This window comes from Pelophylax lessonae (genome assembly GCF_965119305.1).
Source record: "Pelophylax lessonae genome assembly, chromosome: 3".
Classification (NCBI taxonomy): Eukaryota; Metazoa; Chordata; class Amphibia; order Anura; family Ranidae; genus Pelophylax; species Pelophylax lessonae.
The window spans coordinates 66,738,649-66,761,638 of NC_138770.1; the positions used below are offsets into that span (position 1 = coordinate 66,738,649).

General features: G+C 43.5%; 1 protein-coding gene and 1 pseudogene across 2 annotated transcripts in view; both read left to right on the forward strand.

The window, feature by feature from the left end:
* On the forward strand, positions 1–3,476 carry LOC309550080 (myoferlin-like; annotated as a pseudogene). The gene has a single exon. The product of its transcript is annotated as a myoferlin-like (transcript).
* Positions 1–22,990, forward strand: part of LOC309550328 (uncharacterized protein) — a gene marked incomplete at its 5' end in the record, with an annotated part of 302,387 nt that overhangs the window by 222,254 nt on the left and 57,143 nt on the right. The window lies entirely within an intron of this gene.

Below are 22,990 nucleotides of genomic sequence, written 5' to 3' on the forward strand. Positions count from 1 at the left end.
ATGAAGAAGATTGAAGATTTTGTTGACAAACCTCAAGACTTCCAGATTCGTGTTCGGGTGATTGAAGGACGTCAACTGTCTGGTAACAACGTGAAACCGGTTGTGAAAGTTAGCATCTGTGGACAGACTCACAGGACAAGAATCAAACGAGGAAACAACCCATATTTCGATGAGATCTTTTTCTACAATGTGAATCTGTCACCATCTGAGCTGTTTGATGAGTCCGTATCAATCCGTCTATTCAACTCTGGGTCCATTCGAGCTGACAGTTTGATAGGAGAATTCAAGCTTGATGTTGGATTTCTATACGATGAACCAAGTCATGCGAAAATGGGTCCTTCTCCAGGATCCTGATGACCAGAATGCTGGGGCAAGGGGATATCTTAAAGTCAGCATGTTTGTCATTGGCACCAGTGACGAGTCCCCTGTGGAAAAGAGAGACAAGGAAAATGAAGCTGATGATGTAGAAAGTAATCTCCTCCTCCCTCCTGGAGCAACACTTAGATGGGTCACCTTCCTCCTGAAAATCTACAGAGCTGAGGATATTCCACAGATGGATGATGCTTTTGCACAGTCAGTTAAAGAACTGTTTGGAGGTGACTCGGACAAGAAGAATCTAGTCGGCCCATTTGTAGAAGTGTCTTTTGCTGGAAAAAAGGTTTCTACTAAAACAATCGAGAAGAATGCAAATCCAGAGTGGAACCAAGCTGTCAATCTTCAGATAAAGTTTCCATCTATATGTGAGAATATAAAGCTAACAGTTTTTGACTGGGACAGACTCACTAAGAATGATGCCGTTGGAACGACTGCTTTGAGCTTGTCTAAGATTGCTGCTTCTGGTGGTGAAATGGAAGGAGTGAATGAAAAGGAGGTTGGGTTTTTACCCACCTTTGGCCCTTGTTATTTGAACCTCTATGGGAGTCCAAGAGAATTCACTGGGTTCCCTGACCCTTTTGACGATCTCAACTTTGAAAAGGGAGAAGGTGTAGCCTATCGAGGAAGAATCCTTGTAGAGTTGGCAACAAAGCTTGATGGCACTCCAGGTAAAAAGATAGAGGATATCCCCAGTGATGATGTTCTTGCTGTAGAGAAATATCAGCGCCGGCGGAAGTTCAGCTTGTGTGCTGTTTTCCATTCCGCCTCCATGTTGCAGGATATTGGTGAAGCCATACAATTTGAAGTCAGCATTGGAAATTATGGCAACAAGTTCGACAGCACTTGTAAACCTCTGGCATCAACAACTCGGTACAGCCGTGCAGTATTTGATGGTAACCTCTATTACTATCTCCCATGGTCAGCCACTAAACCTGTAGTAACCCTAACATCTTACTGGGAAGATATTAGTCATCGTCTAGATACTGTCAACATTTTGCTGACTATGATTGAACGTCTGCAATCCAACATTGCCAACTTGAAATCAGCAATCCAGGCCAACATTCCCGAGGCTCGGCTGGAAGAGATATGGCTAAGATTAATTGATCAGCTGATACAGGACATTATGAAGCCTCTTACCTCTGTGGAAGTAAAATCCAATGTCACAATGCTGGATATTCAGCTAAATAAGCTCAGACAGATGTCTCTAAAGTTGATTGGGGAGGCCGCAGTCAATATGAGAGAAGAAGCCACGGATGTAAAGGCAACATTGCCAGAGATTGAAGACTGGCTGGAAAGGCTGAATCAAATATCAGAGGAGCCACAAAACAGTATGCCGGATGTGATCATCTGGATGATCAGAGCAGAGAAGCGACTGGCTTGTGCACGCATCCCGGCCCACCAGGTCCTCTTCTCCATCACAAGTGAGGATGCCTGTGGAAAATATTGCGGAAAGACCTAAACCATCTTCCTACAGTACCCAATGGATAAGAACAATGGTGTGAAGATTCCTTGCCAGCTAAGAGTTAACTTTTGGTTGGGACTGTCTGCAGTGGAGAAGAAATTTAACAGCTACTCTGAGGGAACTTTCAGTGTGTATGCAGAGCTGTATGAGAACCAGGCTTTGATGTTTGGCAAATGGGGAACCACATGTTTGCTGATGCGGCCCAAATTTTCTGATGTCACTGGAACAATGAAGCTGAAACAAGAGAGTTTCCTTCCACCTAAAGGCTGGGAATGGGAGGGCGAATGGGATGTGGACCCTGAGAGGAGCTTACTAACCGAAGCAGACGCCGGTCACAGCGAGTTCACAGATGAAGTATTTCAGAATGAGAGCCGCTACCCTGGTGGTGAATGGAAACAATCTGATGAGACGTACACAGATGTTAACGGGGAGAAGAGGGCTCCGGGGGAGTTTGAGTGCACATATGGATGGATGTGGGAGGATGATGCCTGGACCTATGATATTAAACGTGCTGTGGATGAGAAAGGTTGGGAGTACGGCATCACCATTCCTCCTGACTCCAAACCCAAGTCTTGGGTGGCTGCAGAGAAAATGTATCACACTCACAGGAGGCGGCGGCTAGTGAGGAAGAGGAAAAAGGACCCTAATGTCACTGCCGCCAGAAAGGCAACCCTTTCTCCAGAAGACCAGGAAGGCTGGGAATATGCCGCTCTCATAGGCTGGAAATTTCACTTGAAATATCGAAGCTCAGACACATTCAGACGAAGATGCTGGAGAAGAAAAATGGCCCCTTCAGAGAGTCTCGGAGCATGTGCTATTTTCAAACTGGAAGGAGCTATTGGCTCTGATACAAGTTCAGAGGAAGAAGAAAAGAAGGGGAAGGAAACTGCAGCTAATATTTTAGGAGCAAACACGCCAATTGTCTCCTGTATCTTTGATCATGTCTTCACATATCACCTTCGCTGCTATCTTTACCAAGCTCGGGGTCTGACTGCCATGGATAAGGACAGTTTTTTCTGAACCCTATGCACATGTATCATTCCTTCACCGCAGTAAGACTACAGAGATAATCAATTCAACTTTGAACCCCACATGGGACCAAACCCTAATCTTCAATGAAGTTGAGATCTATGGAGATCCGCACGCAGTAGCTCATAATCCACCAAACGTAGTTATTGAAATATTTGACAACGATCAAGTGGGAAAAGATGAATTCATTGGAACGAGTTTGTGCCAACCACTTGTAAAACTGACCCCTATCGACATTACACCAAAACTCCTGTGGTCTCCAGTCACGAACGCTGGCAAACACTGCGGGGACATCCTGGTTGCTGTGGAACTCATTCTAAAAGACAAGGATGGATCCAACCTTCCAATACTGCCATCTGAGAGAGCTCCAAAACTCTACATGGTGCCTCAAGGCATCCGTCCTGTGGTTCAAGTCACTGCCATTGAGATACTTACCTGGGGATTACGCAACATGAAGAGTTATCAGATGGCATCTGTCACCTCTCCAAGCCTCGTTGTGGAGTGTGGTGGGGAAATTACCCAAACTGCAATGATAAAAAACCTCAAAAAGACCCCTAACTTTTACAGCTCTGTCCTCTTCATGAAAGTGGTAAGACACAGGGCTGCTTGAAAGTGTAAAGTGGGGAAGAGTTAATATTCCTCTAAAATGTTTTACTGCTATGTTAGAGGGATTTTCCTCCACTTCACTGGAGAACCCTGGATCGCGGTAAAAACCTGAAAGTTGTAATCCTTCCCCGCTGGTATGACTTGATGCACTGTAACATGCTGGTGCGCTGGATGGCATCAATGAAATTGTTGACAAAATAGCACAAAATTTACACTATATTGCCAAAAGTATTGGAACGCCTTTATACACGCATGAACTTTAATGGCATCCTAGTCTTAGTTCGTAGGGTTCAATATTGAGTTGGCCCACCCTTTGCAGCTATAACTGCTTCATCTCTTCTGCGTAGGCTGTCCACAAGGTTAAGGAGTGCGTCTATGGGAATGTTTGACCATTTTTACAGACTTTTTACAGTCAGACTTTACCTCGGATCGACCCTTGTTCCCTCCCTCCAGAACCGGAATATGTTTGGATACATGACACTAATTCAGGTAGTGTCCATTCCATGTATTCCCCTTTTTTTTTTCTTGTTTTAATATTTAATTTCCCCCCCCCCCCCTTTTTCTTTGATTCATTTATGTTGGGTGCTAACTCAGATTTATTACTATTAGATACCCTATCTAATTCTAAGCTCCTGATGAATGGACGGAGGTCCATCAAACACGTCGAGCCTACATCTACTCAGATACTCTATTTAAGTTCTGTATATTTCTAGATTATGTACCTATGGAGAATATGGTGTCATATGTAATCCACTATATTTTTATGCACTTTTACTGGATATGTTGCAAGTGTATTTATTCTTATCTTTTGTATATGTATATGTGATTTATGAATTGGTAATAAATATGGTATATTACATAAGTGTACATCTGAATATATGTCAGCTCTCTATAGGTCTCCTCTTTTGAGGATCTTTTATTTTTATTTTTTTTTTTCAATATAAAGCTTTATTGCAAAAATACTTATACAAACGTAAGCTTCACAACAGTAATACAAATTGAAACAAGTTGATACAGGGTATAAGCATGTTATATTGGAAATCAGATTTGCCATCAGTTCGGTAAAACAGATATATGTGTTAGCAATATAATGTGACCAATTTCCAGAGAAATTCAAGGGATTAAAGCATAATCAGGAGCTGAAGGCCGAAGCCCACAGCAGCGGCTGGCGCCGCGGTAGGAGGTAGAAGAGGAAAGAGAGAATGAAGAAGAGGAAAATGAACAGAGAGGGGGGACTGAGTGTAAGGAGTGAGGGGGGGATAAGGGGAGTGAGACCAGGATAAGTTAGCGGTTGCTAGCAAATTGGATTGCCAGTATTTGTTGACTTTAGTGAGGGTTGGTCATTCGATAGAAAGTATCGTTCGGTTCTAATGGGCAATTAGATTTGTGTAGACATCAGACAGTGTAAATTCAGACCAGGGTCGCCAAGTTTTGTGGAAGACTGAGTCATTTTCCTTTTTAATAGCTAGGATCTCCTCCATCTCATAGAACATTTTTACTCTATCTAGCTATTCTTTTGTGGAAGGTATCGATTGTGTATTCCAGTGTAGGGGGATGACCGCCTTGGCTGCATTAAGCAGGTGTCTAGAAAGAGATTGTTTGCACCTTTTATAAGACAGGTTATGCAGGTGTAAAAGACAACAGGCAGCATCTAATGTTAAAGTGGTATTGGTGATGAATTTTATAAGGTGGATAATCTCATTCCAGAATTTTTGGATGACAGCGCAGGACCACCACAAGTGTAAAAATGTTCCTCTTTCTTTTAAGCATCTCCAGCATCTATCAGAGACCTGTGGAGACCACACCTTAAGTTGAACTGGGGTAATGTACAATTGTGTCAAAATTTTGAAAGAGGTTTCTTGCACTTTCGTGCTCAATGAGCATTTATGCGTGAAAACACATGCTTTTTTCCCATTTCTTATCAGAAATGCTGCAATTGAGGTCTCTTTCCCAGATTGATTTGTATTTATCGGACAGGCCTCTCGGGGTTTGAGACAACCATTTATAGGCCTGTGATGTGGTTTTGATACATGGTGTTTGTCTAATGCAGATCTCCTCAAGAACCGTCAAGGGAGTGCTCAGCTGAAACTTGTGCTTTGAGTTTCGTAAAAAATCATGTAGTTGCAAAAAGTTCCAAAAGGAGAGGTTGTATCCTCTAGGTTGCAACTTATTGAATTCATCAAGAGAGAGTAAACTAGATCTGCTTAGACAATCTTTGACTCGTAATTGTGTTTGTGGTTGATGTGTGTCTGTGGTCTTTGTCCTGAAATCCAGTCCTGGAATGAAGTCAGGATTGTTCGAAATGGGGGTCATAATCCCAAATTTAGATATTAGTTGATATTCGGGGGCTATACGGTTGATAATGTTTAGTGTAGTGGAGATCAAAGGGTGTTGTTTAATTTCTGGCGGGTAATTTCCAGGATTCGACCATAATAAGTTGTATGCGGGGAAATTTGAGCAACTCTTTTCTAGGTCTACCCAATCCTTCTGTTGAGAGTGGCAGTGCCAGTCCACTACCCTAGTAATGTGGGTTGCTTGGTGGTACTTAGAAAAATTCAGTAGACCTATACCCCCATTAGGTTTGGAGCGCTGTAAAATCTGTAGTTTAATCCTTGGTCTTTTCATCGCCCATAAGAAGTGTCTTTGAATAGTGCTTAATTTACGAAAAAAGCTGGTTGGAATTTTAATCGGGAGCGCGTGGAAAAGGTATAGTAAGCGTGGAAGAATTACCATCTTCAAGATAGCTGCTCTTCCAAACCATGAGAAGTTCTTGGAGTTCCAACTCTTGAGATCTTTACCTATGGTTGATAACAATGGGGTAAAGTTGGCCTCGAAAATCGCATCAATTTTTGGGGTTAAATGAATTCCTAGATATTTTAATGATTTGGGTACCCATTTGTATGGGCAGTTGGCACGTGTAAGTTATTTGATGTTTTCTGGTAATGAAACATCCATCGCTTCGGATTTCAAGTGATTTACCTTAAAATTGGATAGAAATCTGAATTTTTGGAATTGGAGGTTTAGGTTGGGTATAGAAATGTGGGGCTGGGTAATATAGAACAATAAGTCATCAGCATAGGCTGAGACCTTAAATTCCCTATCTTTGACCTGAAATCCATGGATCGCTGAATTGACATTTATGTGTCTAATCAATGGCTCCAAGGCTAGAATGAACAGAATCGGTGATAGCGGGCAACCCTGTCTCGTCCCATTTTTTAGGTGTAAAGGTGTGGAGAACACATTGTTAACCTGAACCTTCGCAGTTGGGTTTGTGTATAAGGCCCCTATCCATCCCATCATATTGTCTCCTAATCCTAGGTGTCGACAGGTGGCAAGGAGGTAGTCCCACGCCACCCTGTCGAAAGCTTTCTCAGCATCAGTGGATAGAATCAGTCCTTGTAGATTGTTTGTCTTTGCTTCGTGGAGTAAATTAAGAGATTTAATGATATTATCACGCGCTTCTCGTCCAGGTATAAAGCCTACTTGTTCTGGACCTATGATATTATGTAAGAGAGGCCTAAGTCTATTTGCCAATATCTTGGCCATAAGCTTAACGTCCAGGTTGAGCAGTGGAATTGGCCTATAACTGGCGCAGAGTGTCGGATCTTTGTCCTTTTTCGGAATGACCGTGATGTGGGCACTTAAATATTCAGGAGAAGGATGTATCTTTTTGGAAAGGGCATTCAGTGCCTTAGTTAAGGGTCTGGTAAGGATCGGATGAAAAGATTTGTAATATTGGGAAGTTAGACCGTCAGGTCCTGGGCTTTTACCACATTTCAAGGATTTGATTGCTTGTTGGACCTCCTCAAGAGATATATATTTTTCCATTTGAGCAATGTCCAATTGTGAGAGACTTGGGAGTCCACTTTATTTTATGTATTGAGAAATGAATTGTTCTCTTGAGCCTATTAAGCTTGCAGGGCGGGTTTGTGGGGGGAGATTGTATAGACTTTCATAAAAAGAGCGGAACGATTCCGCGATGAATCTAGGGTCGTGAATCTTATTATTATGTCTATTTCTCATGTAGGGAATGTGAGAAGCAGCTTGAAGGTCTTTGAGGGCCCTGGCAAGGAATTTACTGCTCTTATCCCCGTGTTCATAGTATATTGCTCTATTAAAGTAAATTGATCTTTTGATTTTGTTATTTAGTATATCCTTTAAAGCTTTCCTTGCTTCAGACAGCTCCTCGAAGAGAGATTGAGCCGCGGAAATCTTGTGTTGTGCTTCTAACCTGGCTATTTTGGAGACCAAATCACCCATCAGCCTCTCTCTCTCTTTTTTCTTCCTAGCGCCAAATTTGATGAATTCTCCTCTTACAACACTTTTATGTGCTTCCCAGATTGTCATATGTGACATCTCAGGTGAGGAGTTCTCTTTAAAATAATTTGTAATAGACCCTTCAATTTCTTCTTTGATTTTTGGATCGAGAAGTAGCGAGGGATTCAATCTCCAATTGAAGCTAGGCTTACAATACGTGTCATTGTTGATAGTGATTGAAATGGGTGCATGATCCGACAAAACAATATGCCCTATTTTAGCCTCAACTAGATCTGGCAAATCTCTTTGCGAGATCAGGAGGATGTCAATTCTTGCATAATTGTTATGTGGTGCAGAGTAGTGGGTGTAGTCTTTTTCTAGGGGATGTAGTGCTCGCCACATATCCACTAGATTCAAGGATCTCAACAGTTCCTTGATTTTCTTAAGTTTTCTGTATGCTATACTGGTTTTGCCTGAAGATGTGTCCCTTAGTGGTTCCAGAGGTACATTGAAGTCCCCTCCGAGTAAATGGGAGGGTCTATGAATTTACTTTGTGGGTGGGGGTTGGATTAGAGGTACACAGCCAAAGCTCGTTTGGCTGTGGATCACAGGAGTGTGAATCGTCTTCAAGTAGTCGAGGCTAGGGCGTCATCACGACCATATAGTTGGGATCCACCCACAGGGTGTCATCATGACCATAGAGTTTGGATCCACCCACAGGGTGTGACTAAGTCACTGAGAGCCTGAGCCTGCTGCTCCTGCCCAGTGAGTGAGAGGGCAGAGCTACTGATTGGCAGTCAGCTGCTCTCTGATCACTGAGCTGTGAGAACTGAGCAATCGGGGGTGTTCGATCACTCCGTGTTGGGAGACAGATGCGGCATCCACCTAGGTAGGTATGGATCTTAAAAAAAAAAATTGTACATCTTTTAATGCAGGATAATGGGCTTGCTGTAAAATTTAGCCAAAGGCAAAACTTTTCGTTTTCGGACAGAGTGGAGATGGATTAGAACACCTGTTTGTGGGAGTGAAGAGGGTTTAAACTTTTTTTTTTTTTTGGTTTACCATTATTAAAAGTGCAAGTAAGATTTCAAAACGTTTTTTTTAGAGTAAGAGGGGGAAATCTTCCAGTGGGGGCACTACTAGTTCTGGTGATCAGGAGTCCCCAAGGAATTCCCTTTTTAGTATTTATAAACCCAGTAGCCTGCATTCACTAGATCTGGTCTCCAACAGTACAAAACACAGAAATGCAATTGTTTTAGTAAGTAACCGCTAAATAACTTTTTGTCCAGCAGTATCAGTCTTGTGATACTGGTTAAAGCTTTTAGGAGTTTTTCATTCTGACTTTCCTATGGGGCTGCAGGGCCTCTGCCTAAACAGTGCTGATTGGCCCAGTGATGATCATACACTCCAAGAAGAAAAACTAGCAAACCTACACATCAAACTGAGCATGTGCAGAGTAACTCCAAAGGCTCTGTTCCATCAGGAGACGGATTGGGGACTGGAAGGGGAGTATAAGAAGACTGTATCAAACAGCCTTTTTACACAATGCAGAGGATTAATACCTTAGGTTCCACAGTACATGTAAAAGGCATGCTTTACTGCTTTTACTGTTGTAAGTTTAGCAACACTTAAATTTGCAGGGATTTCCTCTTGCTTCCTGTTTGGCTATGGGAAAGTAAGTGAAGGAACATCTCTGCACTGAGACACAGATGGCAAAAAATCAGGTGGTTAGAACGCTTGCTTGCTCTATCAAAAATGTAAAGTGACTGTCATAACCCAAGTATCCAAATTGACTAATGCTGTAAAGGGAGTATCAGTTCTTTTTATAGGAATAGTTTGGGTCGTTAAACAGTTCAACTGTACATCTAATTGAGGCCTATGTGCTGCGTTGCTAAACAGGAAGCACAGCCTCCATAGTGACATGTAAATTATTGACCCCTCACGTTCAGTTCTCTGTGGAAGTGTTCACTCCCTTAGGGTTTCCCCCTTAATGGCCAGGCCATTTTTTTGCATTTTAACAGACAATTGTGAGGTTGTGCAACGCTGTACCCAAATAAAATTGATGTCCTTTTCCCCACAAATGGGAGCTTTTATCACCTGTGCGTGTTTTTTTTTTTGCGGGACTGCGGTGAACAAATCGAATACCTAACACTTTTGATGGGATCAGTGACATTACTACTGTAATCAGTGCTAAAAAATGCTCAGTTACTGTACTGACAGGATAGGAGTTAACACAAGGGGTGATCAAAGGGTTCTTATGGGGTGCTTTCTATCTGTGTGGGGGTGGGACTTATGGAATGAACACAGGGACCTGTGTTCCTAAATGGGAGGAACACAGGAACCCTGTGTTCATTGCTGATAGAACAGCAGTCTGCAGTGTTTACAACAACAGACCGCTGTTCTATCTCCACGGGGAGCGATCACTGCTGCAGGCCCCGCAGATCAACTCTGCCCCCCCCCCGGCGAATGGGCGTGTGAACCTGCCGCAGTATATGTATGGCGGCTGGTCGGCAAGCGGTTAAATGATGTGGCTACAACCTCTATAATTTGGTTATTTAACATTTGCTCTTTACAACAAACTTGGGATGGTGGTAAATGCTTTGCAAGCTATTGGTGGTTTGCAGCAAGCTTAACTACTTCCCGACCGCCCGCCTCCATTACTGTGCCAGTGCGGCCTTCCTGAGCAAACTGACGTAGACCTGCAGCTAGGGGGTGCTGGCGGTGCTCTCCACCCCCCACTCGGCAGCGGGTTCACTGCAAAGGAGTGGCTAGAGGCTTGTTTCCAACGATGGCACTGGGAAATTTCATGTACTTGGTCAGGGCTCGACGAATTCCAGGCGCCAGGTCGCCATGGTGACCAGACTGCATCCTTGGGCCTGGACTGCTCTGCCAGGCCACTCCTGACAGGCCAGACATGCAGCTCAGGGTGCCGGGAAGCCAATCGTTCTTGGGAGTGACATGGGAGGGGGTTGGTCTCCTCTCGCCAGGCGGCCACCGTCTTTCTACCCCCCGCCCATGCTTCCATGCTTGAGCAGAGTCTGAGGATAAGCCCCTTCTCTGGAGGAGCAGTATTGGCTCTCCTGCTGCCCATGCCGCATCGCTGCCAAGCTGGCCTTTCTCTTCGCCCCCCTCCCCAGAGGCCACCTGCATGGTGTGGGAGAACGTCTGGCCTCGGCAGTGGGTGACCCAGCAGAATGTAACCTCCAGCTGACAGTACTCTTAGCTGGAGGTTTCTGTTGGAGGATGGAGCACGGGAGCTGCTTGGGCTGTGTTCCACTGCCCGCACTGACATGCAGAGCCGGTACTCCGAAAGTTTACTGTGAGGTGGAGAAGAGGCAGGTAGATTTGCTTTAGAGTCTTATGTACTATGATAAAGCCCTGCGTACCAGAAACTTACCATTCTACTGTATGGTACTTCATGATCAGAAACTCACCAGAGCAATGCATAGTCACCCTGGTGGGTTACATGTAGGCGGAAAGTGGCTGCAAAGAGGCAACAGAAGATCAGCAGCACTGAACTACTACTTTCATCCTATTTTATATTGAAGTGTCAGTAAGGCTTCCTTTAGATGTGCAGTTGGATGGTAATGTGCAGTAGACATGTTTTTGCCACCCTTAAGCTGCAATAGGCAGCAGATGAGGGTTTTACATGCCAGTCACAATGCATTTGGCATTTAGTGTCATTCTTTCTGGCCAGTCCATAAACTTTGACATAATGGTGTTATTGACTGGCCACTCTGTGGTAAGTTAGGGGTGCAAATTACTTGCCTTACCCCTCGCGCTGACAACCTATGCTAAACTGGCTCCTAACTTCACCTGGCTCCTATATTCAAAGCAAACTATTCAAGCCCTGTACTGGTTGGTGAAATAGGCTTGCCTTCAATTGTAGGTTCTTGCACTTTTATGTTCAAATCTAAAAGTTATCATGCAAATTGTACACATAAGCAGGATTTACATCAGCGAACACCGTCACATGTGATGGCTATCTGATGGAAAAGAAGTTTGAGATTTAAGATTGTTCAAACATTTTAACAGGATCCTACCACTGTGCACAATTCTGTTAAATTGCTTTGTAGTTTGGCTTTGCTGAAATGTAGGTGAACCAATTTCAGCCTTTGTTTTCTCTCTGCTAGGGAGCTTTCATTTGCGTTGAATTGTCAGCAGAACAGGAATAAAAGGCATCTTGCTATTTTTATATTCAGTTGCTGCTTGGCCGGTAACACGACTTATCCGCAACTTTTCGTTAAAGTTTTTATACTTGCCTGTTCTGTGCCATAGCTTTGCAGAGTGCCCCCCCAAATTCCCTTTGGGGTCCCCCGCAGATATGTGGTGTCTCTCTCCTAAACTTGGCTCTGTGCATGGACCATGTGGCTTGACCCAAATGCCCACCAGGATTTGAAAGCAGTATTAGTCATTTTGAATGCTTCTTGAAATTTCCTTATTACTTTGACAAGGATTGGCTTTATGTGGTGGTGGAGGTTCACTTTAAGCTTGTTTTATGGTTTCTTGGTCTAACTTTTAGTGCATGATAATACACAGAAATTGAAAGGGTTTCTTTTTAGATGGCTCCTGTACAGACCATGAATAGGATAATCTGATATAATCTGCTCATTGCATTACAAGCCTCAGCGACTGCTGTTTAGCTGCTGCATCGCTCACTAAGGTAGTGTTTTCTTTTTGCTGCCAGTTAGTTCATAAGGTGAAAACTGAAGAAACCAAATGCTACATTAAGTAGAATTAAGACTTATTTTTTTTTGTACTTTTGGTTAGCATAGAGATGGGATTAGGACGTCTGTTTCTATTGCTGTCTGTGCCCTCCTTAAGGAGTTTCACCTTTTCCTGTTATCATTGAAAGTAAAATCCCAAATTTTGGTTTTTCCCAGAAAAGTAGAGTGGAAATCTTCCAATGGGGCACAAGTTCTGGTGTGTATCAAGAAAGAAGAGTTTGTATGAGGCGCTACCTGTTTGAGCAGTTTTTGTTAAAATTAGGGGGGATTGTTACCCCTACACAAGTGTGTGCACCCAAATAATTCTTACTAAAGTGCTAAAAAGTGTTGAAAAAAGAGAGAGAGGTATTGGTGCAGGAGGTGAAAATCAAGCACCCCCCAAAAAGACAAAAGTGCACAGTGTCAAATAATAAACGTGACTGCTCATATAATTAAAAGATTATAAAATTCATCAATATCATATGTAAATATCATAATATAAAGGTGCCAGTGAATTGTGCAAAAATGCAATAGTAGTGGACCAAAAAGGTTTGGGAAGTATTCAATATTAATATACAAACAAAAATATTAATTAGAAACACACCTTACAAGTGTAATAAATAATGTGAATGAGTGAAAAGTCAAGCCCAAATTGTATTGTGAGTGAGGTGCCTAAAAAAATGAGACCAATCAGTAACACTCTCACCCAGTATTCCTCTCTGGGCCAGGAAAAATGGATGTGGAGCCACAAAAGGAAAAGATCAAATCAGGGGTTCCTTCAGTCCGGCAAACCACGCTGGGAGCTACCTCCCTCAGGAAGTGTTTGATCTGTGGTGCTCAAGCAGACAAAATACGGGACCCCAATGGCGTAGCAATATGTATAATATACAGTAGTAAGTACAGAGAGACTTACAATTCGGACCGATCACATCAGCCGTAGATAGGACGCCGGGACGCTTCCGCTTCCGTGTTTTACTGCTCCAAACCACTCAGACCGGAAGTGACGTGTGGCGTACGTAGCTCCGCCCTACGCGTTTCGTCATGAGACATCTACTGGAGCGGCCTAGTTCTAGTGACCTGGAGGTCCCTAAGGGATTTCCTCACTTCTGTCTGGCTATTGGAAATGGAAGTGAAGGGCTATCTCTGCAATGGTATATAAGTAGCAAAAATAATCGAACAGTTATAACCCTCCTATGCTCTAGGCTAAACTTCCATTTTTGTATAGAGGATATAGTTTGACTTTTTAATTATTTTTGGCCTTGGAATTCGAATGCTAGTTGGGCATAATTAATGCCTAAACGGCTGGGCGGGAAACAGCTGGGCGGGAAACATGTGAAGCACGTGCGGCTACGTCATAGGCATAGGCCTATATAAAGAGCTGCGCGGCTTCAGTCTCCTCATTGTCTCTGAGCGGCTTGGCGAGCCGCGGTAGGAGATGAAGACCCTCGTGCGGAGAATCCTGGAGAAGGCGGCGTCCGAAGGCGGAGAAGAGTGGCTGAAGAAATGCCTCCAGATGTCCGAAGGGGGAGAAGAGGAGCCGGCGCCGGAGTCTCGTTCAGCGCCGGAGGTCCAGCCGCAGTCGCCACCGCCGGAGGTCCAGCCACCGTCGAGAGTCAAGCCGCTGATGAGGGTCCAGGCGCTGACGGAGTTCCAGTCATTGCCGGAGGTTCGGCTAACGTCGAGAGTCAAGCCGCCGTCGGGGGTCCAGCCGCCGCCGGAGTTCCAGCCGCCGCCGGAGGTACAGTCGCTCCAAGTGGACCAGCCGCCGAGTCAAGTCGTCGCCGGCCGAGTGTCGAGGGCCGCCGCTGGTGCACGGCCTACACCCCGAAGTACCCAGAGGAAACATCGTCGGAGCCAACCGGTTGAGCGGGGCAGATCAAGGATGGCGGCGGGATCCGGAGCTTCGTTTCGCCGGGGGTGGACCTTTGTTTCCTGGATGAAGAAGAGGCAAGCGTAGCAGGGCCCAGTCGGGGCCAGGAAGCGCCGGGATCAAGACGGGTCGGAGGAAGGATCCGGAAGCGTCGGCAGGAATTCTCCCCGTTGCCCATTCGGGGCGGTGAGGGGAGGGGGCGGCTGCTGCGCCACTCCCCCTTGGGTAGGTGTGCTTTTCTTCCTCCCGCAGATGAAGACATTCGGGCCACGCCCTCATCACCAGCAGCAGAGCTGGGGTTCAGGCCTTCCAGGTTGGCCCCAGGAATTCCAGCGTTTCCAGAGGACAGGGTGAGCAGTCCGGTGGCAGAGGCTGTGCATAGGGACAGGCAATATCCACAGGCATCTGCTATAGGGAGGCAGGCAGGTGAGTTGGCCACAGGTAATATGTTAGAACAAATTTTACAGTCTTTATCTAACATATCTGAGTCGCTTAGTCATAGCACGTCCTCCCCCATGTCAGTTTGGTCAGACAATAGGTCTAGCTCAGGCCCTCATTTACCTGTTAATCAGCTTCAACCTTCTCCATCTGTTCCCATTTCTTCTGTTCCTATTTATTCTGTCCCTGAGTCATGCTACAAAGAGGTCTTACCCTGTGAAATATCTCCTCTTGGGTTTCACCTGTCCTATACGATTAAAGAGAAGATTTGGAAAGGTGAATACCTTGATTTACTTTCCTTGCTGCCTAATAGCAAAGAATTTTTGAATAAAGATGATAAAAAAGTAGATGACATGGATAGAAGACGCCCTGTAACCAGGTCATTTTTTAACTGGTTACAGGCGTTTTGTATTTATTCTTCAGTGATGGGTGAAAAATACCCAAATAAATGTTCAGGCTTGTTTCAACATATAGAACATATTCTGGAGGCCTACAGGAGTTTTGTCAGTTTAGGTTGGTTTCACTATGATGAATCTTTCCACCAAAAAATTGCTGTATATCCGAACTTGAAATGGGGCATGAAAGATGTGGGCTTATGGCTCAACTTAATTACTCCAGCCAGACCCACTTTTCCCAAACCACCTGTTAGCTCTCCTAGCCCCAACCCAGTATACAAAAAAGGGGTGTGCTTCGCATACAATGAGTCACAGTGTAAATGGCTCCATTCTTGTCGATATCGCCACGAGTGCTCCTTTTGTGCCGGATCACACCCCATGGCAAAATGTTTTAAAAGAGCCACTAGCACCCACACAGGAAGGGAATTTCCCAAAAGCACACACTCCGGTGAACCTGGTAAACATGCTGCATTGGCTAGCACTGTATCCAGACCAGGAGAGAGCTCAAATGCTAATTAAAGGTTTTTCTTGTGGCTTTGAGTTACCTGTTTTCACTGGTAGTGGGTGCACTTTAGTTAGCAACTTAAAGTCTGTGCGTCAGTACCCTGAGGTTGCGAGAGAAAAAATTGTTAGAGAAATTTCTGCCCGCAGGGTTGCTGGGCCTTTCATGACTCCGCCTTTTAAACATTTTAGGATTTCCCCACTAGGCTTGGTACCAAAAAAGGAACCCAACTCTTTCAGGCTCATCCACCACTTGTCGTTCCCAGTAGGTAGTTCTTTGAATGACGATATTGATCTGTCTTTGTCATCGGTGCATTATGCCACTTTAGATGATGTGGTCCGGTTGGTCAGGAATTTTGGGCATGGGGCATTGATGGCTAAGGCAGATATTCAGTCGGCTTTTAGGTTATTGCCTATTTCCCCCAAATCTTATAATTCATTAGGTTTTTGTTTCCAAGGTTTTTTCTTTTTTGATATGTGTCTCCCTATGGGATGTTCACTATCATGTTTTTATTTTGAAATTTTTTCAACATTTCTCTATTGGGTGGTCAGCAAGGAGGCTGGTTTTGAGGGCATCGTTCATTATTTGGACGATTTCCTCTTTATCGGTCCTCTGGGTCTTCAAGTCTGCTCCAAGCTCTTGACCCTATTTTTTTCCATTGCCTCATTTTTTGGTATACCTCTGGCTGAGGGAAAAAGAGTTTGTCCCACACAAGTCATTGATTTTTTAGGGTTCACCATTGATTCTGAGCTTTTTCAGTGTAGGCTTCCAATGATTAAGATCGAGAGGTTGCAATCATCTATCGCTTTCTTTTTGCGGAGAAAAAAGATTCTGCTAAAAGAATTGCAGTTGTTTTTAGGCCTGCTGGCCTTCGCAACTAGAATCATGCCGATGGGCAGCATATTTTCTAGAAGATTGGCCATGGCTATGTCCGGTTTCAAATCTCCATATTCTCATATCCGGTTAACCACAGACCTGAAAGATGATTTATTGGTCTGGTCTGTTTTCTTGGAAGACTACAATGGGAAATCCTTCTTTCAGGAGGACTTTTCTTCAGCTTCAGAGTTAGATTTATACACAGATGCAGCAGGGTCGTTAGGTTTTGCAGCAATTTTTAAAACTCATTGGTGCTGTGGGTCATGGCCTCAAAATTGGGTAGCAAAAGAAGCAACAAAAACATTGTTTTATTAGAACTTTTTCCTGTATTGGTGGCATTGGAGCTTTGGGGAGAGCAATTTGCAAACAGAAGGAAAAATCATTCATACTGACAATAAAGGGGTGATATTTGCAGTAAACTGTCTCTCCTCCAAATCTCTTTTTGTCATTAAATTGTTACGACACCTAGTACTTCTATGTCTGAGATTGAACATCTGGGTTAAGGCGAAATTTGTCCCAGGGAAGCAAAACAATATCGCTGACGCATTGTCTCGCTTCCAGATGGAACGATTCAGGAGGTTGTTGCCAGAGGCCGACAGGATTGGTTTCCAGTGTCCGGGTCATCTCTGGGAATTGATTTAGGTTTACTTTCATCCGCTGTAAAGAACTCTTTGGCTCCCAAAACATGGGCAGATTACATGACCGCATGGCATGGGTGGCTAGATTTCAATACAGGCGCTGGTTTTTTACCATATTCGCCATGCGAGCAGACAATATTAGCCTTTTTGTGCTCGCTTATGCAAAGACAATTTTCTTTTAGTCATATTAACAAAACGCTAGCAGGCGTTTCCTTTTTCTTGAAACTGCATAATTTACCTGCCTGCAATAGTTATTTTTTGGTCAAGCAGGCTCTGAAAGGCTTCAAAAAAGTTAATTTTATTCCAGACGAACGCAGACCCATCTCTCCAGATGTTCTGTCCAGGTTATGCACAGCCACAAAGGTTGTTTGTTATTCGGGTTACGAAGCGCTATTATTCCATACAGCATTTGTGCTAAGTTTCTTTGCAGCGCTTCGTATATCTGAATTGCTGCCCCCAAATAAGCACAGTTGCTCTGGTTTGCAATATAACGAAGTTGTTGTTTCTAATGGTAAGGTTGTGGTATTTATCAGAAGGTCCAAAACGGATCAACTAGGTCTGGGTCACTGGCTCACTTTAAACGCTTGTGGCGACTCCATTATTTGTCCTTTTTTGTCCATTAACAGGTTTCTAGCTGTCAGACCTCCGCTGACTGACAATTTTTTAATACATTTGGATGGTGCCGCCCTCACTAAATTTCAGTTTTCTTCCGTTTTCAAGAGATGTATCTCTTTTTTAGGTTTAGCTGCCTTTAAATTTTCTCACCACTCTTTCCGTATCGGAGCTGCCACAGAAGCTGCTAAACTGGGCCTGGATGTTGAAACCATTAAAAAATTGGGTAGATGGGAGTCTAACAGATTTAAGCTTTATGTTCGCCCTAACTTGTCTCTTTGATTTAGTTTTCAGATCGTATATTTGGATAATTGGACATCGAACTGGACTTGAACTGTTTTATTAGTGATTCTTAAAATATTTTTTATTACATCTGTATATATTCTAGAATTTTAACATTTCAGAATATTTATTTTTTTATGTGAATAGCTGCACTTTACATTTTTGTATATGTGCAGTGTTCTTTGTTATGGTTGTATATTCATGAGTAATCGGGGTTATTATGGTTTTTCTCCACTCCGTATTATTAATATTAATTTTATTAGTTTTACAGTCGATTGTGACCTGGACTGATCAATTGATTAGTTTATTGATTAATTTATTGATTACCAATCTACCTGTATCCATATCAATACCTCATATGGTTAGGTTGTTGAAGTTTTTTGATTCATGTATGTATTATATCTGAAGGAGTTGATATCTTCTGATATTGTATATTTTATGCATGCTACCTGATTTTATGAATGAAGTATGCTTGCTCATTTGTAATGTACTTGGTTGTGCATGCGCCAGTAACCTAAGTGTAGTACCCATTCGGATTTATGTGGGAATTAGATCTCTCCAATATAGAGCAATATTGGCAAAATGCACCTTATCTTGATATGGAGCGGGTGTATGGCCTGCGAGGGCTATAGTGGATGGGAGTCGGGAAGTTTCATCACCCGTAAGTGTTAAAACAGAGAGATGTTTAACAGCAGGTGGCGCATGCCCAATCATGTGTGATGTAGAGCTTGGAAACCGCCCGAATGGGCGGAGAAGTTGAGGTATTTATTTTGCTGCCGTGGCCACGCCCCCGTGAGGAAGTCGGAAGTACGAAACGCGTCGGGGCGTGGCCAGGCGGCGTAACCTCATTCCTGCTCACAAGGAGTCTGCAAACCCGGAAGGCGCGCTACCCGCGGCGTGGAGCCTGGGTTCTGGTCCTGAAGGGTGAACACCTCCAGCTATTTTGCTATGCCGTTTATCCAGTCGTGACATGTGAGTGCATTATTTTATTGTGTGAATAAAGCAAAGTTTTAATTTTATTACACTAGTGGAGCAATTTTTTCTCCCTCTACATGTCTCATGTTGGATCGGTCTTGAGTCTCTGTTCTGGTGTGGAAGCCTGAGGGAAGCTGATATCATTTGCCTGTTTGCTCTGTCACGAGAGTGACTGAGCATCGGGAGTCGGTGAGTGGGCATTGCCTATCCCCCTTCAGAGCACAATGGTGATGGTTGGTGATCCCATACATCTGCACCTGCAGTCTACCTATTTGTGACCGATACTTGTGGATTTATGCTGCATATCAATTAATGAACTATACCTCATTGGTGACTTTATATTGTCAGTGCTAGCTGACTTTTTTGGTAGGGGCTGGACTGTGTGCTTTTCCCCTTGCGCTACAAGAATATTTCCCATGGGTGTGTTTTAGTATTCTTTTTTTATTATCTTATGTATACTGGGCTCGGAAACGGGCGGCACGCAGAGTGTACACTACCAATTTATCGTTTGCTACAGATGAGTTTTGAGTTTTATGGAGAGGCATTAGAGGGCTTCAATGGTCGAACTTATTTAACCACATCTGGAATTTGTTACAAATTTGGCCAACTCCATCAGTTCTGATAATACATCTGGGTGGAAATTATATTGGTGGGCGCAAGACCTTAGATTTGTTGCTTAATATGAAATATGATCTGCAAAAGTTGAGTGATATTCTTCCAAGTACACAGATCATTTTTTCAGAAATAATTTCTCGTTTTAGCTGGACATCCTCCAAGGAAGGTAAGCCTTTGGAAAGGATTAAGCGGAGGTTGAACAGGTCTTTAGAGAAATTTATGCCACTCATTGGGGGGTTCTCTTTCCGACATGTTGAATTGGAGGGAGGGCTCCCTGGTCTTTATAGACAAGATGGTATACATCTATCAGATGTGGGCTTAGATATTTTTAATCTGGGCCTGCAGAATATGATAGAGAGGTCCGCGGCTGTTGGGCAGGCCGGTCGCTTCCAGCAACCGGCTGTTGGGGGACTTATTTGAAATATAAATATTTTTTGACTGGTCATCACTTGAGTTCTATGACTGAGTGATTGTGTTTGCTGGAATTCAATTTATGATTATTTATGGATTATTTATTATACTGATATTTATTCTTATTTATTATTATTATTTATTTGATGATTAATAAAGTTTGTTTCGAATAATTTTAAAGAAACCAATAAAGGTGCCGCGGCCAATTTTTTATCCATCTATGAGTGGTGTTTTCTTCATTGAGTGGTCTTGTTTAATTATTTTAAAGAAGTTATTTCAAAATATTTGAATTTGTTTTAAAGAATAAAATTTGCAGTCTACAGTCCCATGCTAGTTGGGCATAATTAATGCCTAAACGGCAAGGGAATGTGGCTGCGGTCACAAGTAGTTATTTAAATTAATCTCTGTTCGTTTAGCGCACTCGCCGCTTATTGCTTTAAGCAGCGGCAGTTTGAATATGGGTTTCAAGCGGGAAGGGCTTGGATTGGCTAGTGCCAATTCAAGTTAGGCGGGAAAGTCACGTGTAGCTGGGCCGGAAACATGTGAAGCACGTGCGGCTACGTCATAGGCATAGGCCTATATAAAGAGCTGCGCGGCTTCAGTCTCCTCAGTGTCTCTGAGCGGCTTGGCGAGCTCCCCACCCCCCCATCCCCTGTCGTGGTACCTTTATGTGGTCTGTCACCCTTGGATCACGGGGGGACTTATTTGAAATATAAATATATTTTGACTGGTCATCACTCGAGTTCTATGACTGAGTGATTGTGTTTACTGGAATTCAATTTATGATTATTTATGGATTATTTATTATACTGATATTTATTCTTATTTATTATTATTTATTTGATGATTAATAAAGTTTGTTTCGAATAATTTTAAAGAAACCAATAAAGGTGCCGCGGCCAATTTTTTATCCATCTATGAGTGGTATTTTCTTCATTGAGTGGTCTTGTTTAATTATTTTGAAGAAGTTATTTCAAAATATTTGAATTTGTTTTAAAGAATAAAATTTGCAGTCTACAGTTCCATGGCTTCCTTTAACCGACTGCTCACAATATATTTACTGCGGCAGTCAGCCCCTCACAGGCAGAGCGACGCCTGTGAGGCTCTAGGGAGCGAGCGCGCCCTGCCGGAGGCGTGGTCACGGACCCCCCCCCCCGCGCGTGTGACCGGCGGACCCGATCGTCCGCCGGTCACTCGCGATCGTCGGTGGAGAGGGAGAAAGGCAGGCGGCTGATGTAAACAAGCCGCCTGTCATTCTCCCCGGTGTATGAATGATGATCATACGGTTCTACTATGTAGAACCGTTGATCACTGTTCCTACACCCCTAGCCATAGCCAATCACAGTTAGAATCACACCCCTAGGGACACGCATAACCCCTCCCTCTCAAAAAAGTTAACCCCTTCACTGCCAGTGAAATTTTACAGTAACAGTGCATATGTATAGCACTGATGACTGTAGAATGTCACTGGTAACCCCAAAAGGGTCAAAAATGTCAGTCAAGGTTCCGATCTGTCCGCCGCAATGTCGCAGTACCGCAAAAAAAATCGCAGATCGCTGCCGTTGCGCGTTAAAAAAAAAAACAACAAAAATGACAAAAATCTTTCCCTTTGTTAGTAAACGCGATAACTCTTGCGCAAACCAATCAAAATACGCTTTTTGCGATTTTATTTATTTTTATTTTTTTACCAAACATATGTAGCATTAAACAAATTGGCCGAAAATGTTAAAAAAATTTTGATTTTTACATTTTTTTTGGGGAATTTCATATAAAAAAATTTAAAAAATATTGTTGTTTTTGCAAAATTGGCTCTCTTTTTTTTGTTTATAGCGCATGATCAAAAAATTGCAGAGGTGATCAAATACCACCAAAAGAAAGCTCTGTTTGTGGGGAAAAAAAAGACGTCAAATTCGTTTAGGTACAGCGTCGCACGACCGCGCAATTGTCCGTTAAATTCACACAGTGCCGAATTGCAAAATAGGCCCTGGTCAGGAAGGGGGTAAAATCTTCCGGGGCTTAAGTGGTTAACAGGGTTTGGCATCTTGTTTTGCTTACTAGATGGTTAACAAGGAGTAAAGCCAAATATCTTTTGGCTGTAGATCACAGGAGTGTAGTTCATTCTCCATTCCTGTGACCCATTTTTAGTAGACAGTGGGCTGAAGCCTGCTAGTGTCACAGCCGGTCCAGGCTTGAGCAAGATCCATTAATTCAGGATCTGCCAGCACCCAGCTCAGCCTCTCAGCAAGCCACTGAGAGCCTGAGCTGGCTGCTCCCGCCCTTCCCAGCGCTTCAGGGAGCAAGGAGGGGGCAGAGCAGTGAGATGGGAGAACCAAGCGATCTGCAGGGTTCAATCAGTTCTCAGTGTTGGAGGCGCCAGGGGACAGATGCTGCATCCACCTAAAGTATGTATCTTAAAAAAAGCCTTTTTTTTTTTTTTTTTTGAATTTGAATCTTCCTCTGGCAGTGAAGTACTTAAAATCGTGGTTTTGAACTTTTAACCTATGTACAATACGTTTAGTTATAGGAAATAGCTGGTTGTAGGATTAGACTCGTGGAATCTAGTCAGGCTGACTTTACCACTGGACTGTCACTTTGCAGGTGACTTTTTTTTTTTTTGCTTGTTACTTCCCCCTCTGAATTTACAGTATACTGCTTAGACACCTCTAACACTTTTGTCTTTGTTTTTCAGGCTGATAACCTGACAGAAGAGCTGATTGAAGGTAGGTTTCTAAACTTTCCTAACACTTTAGTTTTACAGCTAGCTTATTCCATTGCTCACATCTTGCATTTGGGAGCCCAGCCAGCAGTCACTTCCTGGTGACTCACGGCCAGCTCTCACATGTGAGCTCTGGAGATGGCCCTGATGCTTCCTTGAAGGATGCACATACTAAGGGTTGGGTCATCCTCACCTAGGTGAGGAATTGTGAGCAAATGCCTGCTG